The sequence below is a fragment of the Podarcis vaucheri genome, assembly GCF_965113315.1.
Source record: "Podarcis vaucheri genome assembly, chromosome: 16".
Classification (NCBI taxonomy): domain Eukaryota; kingdom Metazoa; phylum Chordata; class Lepidosauria; order Squamata; family Lacertidae; genus Podarcis; species Podarcis vaucheri.
In genome coordinates, this window is record NC_138754.1 from 22,057,219 (window position 1) to 22,061,645 (window position 4,427).

Below are 4,427 nucleotides of genomic sequence, written 5' to 3' on the forward strand. Positions count from 1 at the left end.
CCCAAGGTGAGTTGAGTGGAAACTTCGGCACTTGGTGAACTTAAGGTTGTGGCCGCTGAAGCTGGGCGTCAAGCCCGCGCAGGAAGCTGCCTTCGTTCTGAGTCAGCTTGGTATTGCCCGCACGGACCGGCAGCGGTTAGTCAAGGTTCCACACCCGGGCGTTTTCCCTAGAGCTTCCTGAAAATTGAACCCGGAGCCCTCTGCGTGCAAAGCAGGTGCTCTAACCAGGGCCGGATTTAGGTTTGATGAAGCCCAAAGCTATTGAAGGTAATGGGGAACTTTATATGTCCAGCTGTCCTTTGTCAACAACAAATTGTCGCCGTTTTTTGTGTTGAATATATGCTATATGGTAATTTATGGACCTAATAGGTATCTAAAGCCATTTGCACATAACAAAATATGTACATCATAGGAGCCTACACAGCACAAAACACTGTTGCTGTATGTAGGTTTTATTTTATTTGTTTTTTATCTTATATTTTGGAAATGTGCATCCACTGTTTTTTTACTTTAAATTTTTGGGGGGCCCCAAGGGAGTGGGACCATAAAGAAGGCTGATCACCGAAGAATTGATGCTTTTGAATTATGGTGCTGGAGGAGACTCTTGAGAGTCCCATGGACTGCAAGAAGATCAAACCTCTCTATTCTTAAGGAAATCAGCCCTGAGTGCTCACTGGAAGGACAGATCCTGAAGCTGAGGCTCCAATATTTTGGCCACCTCATGAGAAGAGAAGACTCCCTGGAAAAGACCCTGATGTTGGGAAATATTGAGGGCACAAGGAGAAGGGGACAACAGAGGACGAGATGGTTGGATAGTGTTCTCGAAGCTGCCAGCATGAGTTTGACCAAACTGTGGGAGGCAGTGGAAGACAGGAGGGCCTGGCGTGCTCTGGTCCATGGGGTCACGAAGAGTCGGATATGACTAAACAACAAATAGGTATCTAAAGCCATTTACACATTACAAAATATGTACATCATAGGAGCCTACACAACACAAAACACTGTTTCTGTATGTAGGTTTTATTTTATTTGTCTGTTATCTTATATTTTGGAAATGTACATCCAGTGTTTTTTTACTTTAATTTTTTTGTGGGGCCCAAGAGAGTGGGGCCCTAAGCTATAGCTTGTTTAGCTTATACGTAAATCCGGCACTGGCTCTAACCACTGCGCTACTGTGCTTCCCTTGTCATCATAGGATGCTTCCTTATACTGAGTCGGGCCATTGGCCCATCTAGTTCAGGGCTTCCCAAACTTGGGTTGCCAGCTAATTTTTTTGGACTACAGTTCCCATCATCCCTGAACACTGTTCCTACTAGCTAGGGATGATGGGAGTTGTAGTCCAAAATACAGCTGGCGACCCAAGTTTGGGAAACCCTGATCTAGTTCCTTATTGTCGACTCTACACTGACCGGCAGTGTCTCCAGGATTTCAGACAGGCAGAGTAGATGCTCTAACCACTGAGCTGCAGCCTTCCCCCAAATTCACTGAGACTAGATGGCTTTTTGAGAACCCTTCTGTGAAGAGAGGGCTCTGAATTTAGGTGATTAAGTCCCTGCCTGGGAAAAAGCATTCTTTCCTTGTGCCTAACATATTTTTTCCATCTCAGTTCATTTCTCCTGGATTATTTTGAGAGAATTCAGACTTTGGGGATTAGGACTGTCTGAGGGGGATCTACTGGACTCCCTGACCCAAGTTGGCTGATGACCATTGGAACTGATGAAGCAGAAGAGTGGGAGGTGCAGCAGTAGGGAGTGCCAGAGCCAGGGACAAGGGGAGCCAGCCTGTTTCTGACCCCATCGTCCTCCCTGCTGAGTTCAACAAGGCCAACAAGTGAGACTTGGGACACATTCACACCATCCACTTAAGAGCTCCCTAGGAAGATGGATTGCTTGTTGAACCACTCTGGAAATGGTAGCTCTGGGAGGGGGAAATGCGTCTTTGACAAACTACAACTCCCAGAATTCTTTGGGAGAAGCCCTAACTGCTCTGTTGTTGTTGTTTAGTCGTGTCTGACTCTTTGTGACCCCATGGACCAGAGCACGCCAGGCCCTCCTGTCTTCCACTGCCTCCCACAGTTTGGTCAAACTCATGCTGGTAGCTTCGAGAACACTGTCCAACCATCTCGTCCTCTGTCGTCCCCTTCTCCTTGTGCCCTCCATCTTTCCCAACATCAGGGTCTTTTCCAGGGAGTCTTCTCTTCTCATGAGGTGGCCAAAGTATTGGAGCCTCAGCTTCAGGATCTGTCCTTCCAGTGAGCACTCAGGGCTGATTTCCTTGAGAATGGATAGGTGTGATCTTCTTGCAGTCCATGGGACTCTCAAGAGTCTCCTCCAGCACCATAATCCACAAAGCATCAATTCTTCGGCGATCGGCCTTCTTTCTAACTGCTCATAGTGCTTTAAATTTCTAGTGCAAAGTGGGGCTGGCAGAGGGTAAGCTGGGCTTGCTTTGAGGAGAAAGCCTACACCAGAGGCATTGTGGGAAACTTAAATGGTGTCTAAGCAGCATGGAGCAGGACAGTGGTACAGTGGTACCTTGGTTCTCATACATAATCCGTTCTGGAAGTCCGTTCGACTTCAAAAACATTCGAAAACCAAGGTGCGGCTTTTGATTGGCACAGGCGCCCCAGAAAAAATAGGTGACAGCCACATCGGATGTTCGCCTTCTGAAAAACGTTCGAAAACCGGAACACTTACTTCCGGGTATTTGCCGTTCGGGAGCCGAAATGTTTGAGTACCAAGGCATTTGAGAACCAAGGTTCCACTGTAGTTCCCATTTACAAGCAAGTTTTGATTATTATTTTTATATTTATCAATCTGGAGGAAGGGAAAGAACAGCTCTCTGTGGGTACAGCCTGCTTGATCAACTCCTTTTGACTTTTTATTGTTTAACAAAGCAACTGAAATATTCCTGAATAAGAGCCTGTTGTTTTGGGAGAGTGATGCTTTTTATATAGACAGCAAATCTTTCTATGGTAATCATAGAAAAACTATATTTAAGTGTGTGTGCGTATTCCATTTGGAATTGATACGCTAGAATAAAATCTGATGTCTTCCGATATGCTAGGATATTACGGTTTCCAAAGTTGCGCCAAGTTGCTCTTGCCATTGGCTCAAGGATTTCTGCTCCCACACAGTGGCGTAGCGTGGGTTGTCAGCACCCGGGGTAAGGCAAGTAATTTGCGCCCCCTAACCTGTGGATTTGCGCCCCCTAACCCTAACCCCCAGATGTTGCGCCCAGTGCGGCCGGGCCCCCCTGCACCCCCCACGCTACGCCACTGCTCCCACAACAGAACTTTTCCTTCTCTGTGGAACTCGCTCCCCTAGGAGACAGTGGTGGCCACCAACTTAGATGGCTTTAAGGGAGGACTGAGCAAATTCATGGCTGTCTACTAGCCATGATGGCTATGCTCTGCCTCCACAGTTGGCTTCTGAATATCAGTTGCTGGAAACTGCAGGAGGGGGAGAGTGATCTTGCACATAGATCCTGCTTGCAGGCTTCCCATTTGGGAATCCCGGTGGCCACCATGAGAACAAGATGCTGGACTAGATGAGCCAATGGCCCTGATCCAGCAGGCTCTCATGTTCTTATGCATAGGCGCCGACTCCATGGGGCTTGAGGGGGCTCGAGCCCCCTCAAAAAAAATTTTGGGGGGGCTCAGCCCCCCCAATAATCTCGGGCGGGCGCTCTTCCAGCAGAGCGCCGCCGCCGTCCCCTGCCTCCTCCTCACCTGCTCCTTCGCCAGCCAGCCAGCCGCGCGCCCTAATCGGAGGCACTGCCGGAAATCCCGCGAGAACAGGGGAATCCCGACTGGCCACACCTCCCAGCCAGCCAATCGGCTGGCTGGGGGGCGTGGCTTGCCCGATTTAGGGCCGGAGCCACTTTATTTGCATATTCATGAGCTTATTTATTATTCATGAGCTTTCCCGGGCCCCCCCAATATTTTTTCTAAGTCCGCGTCCCTGTTCTTATGTGAAGGGGGCAGTTCCGCTGCAGAAGTGTAAATCCTTGCAGTAACAAGAGAGCATAGATGTCAACTTACAGAGTTGAAAAGAAGGGACCAGCAGCCTCGAAAATAAGGGATCAGCAAACAAAATAAGGGATTTTTTCGGGCACAGGTATGTTCAGCTGCTGAGCCCCTCCGAGCCAAAGGCAGAAAGCCCAGCCAGTAGCCAAATGAAGCCTCATCTGTAAGGGACAGCAGCGGGACATGGCGCTGGGATAAGGGACTTTCTCGCCAAATAAGGGACGCTTGACAGCTATGCAAGAGAGAGAGATAAAACTTTATTCACATTAGCCAATGGCCATAGCAACAGTAAAACATTACAGTATACGCAGAAAAGGAAATTTGATATAAAAGCACAATTTAAAGTCCTGAATCAGCAGTCAGTTAGTGGCCCTTATTCTGATTGCCCCTGCTATGAACC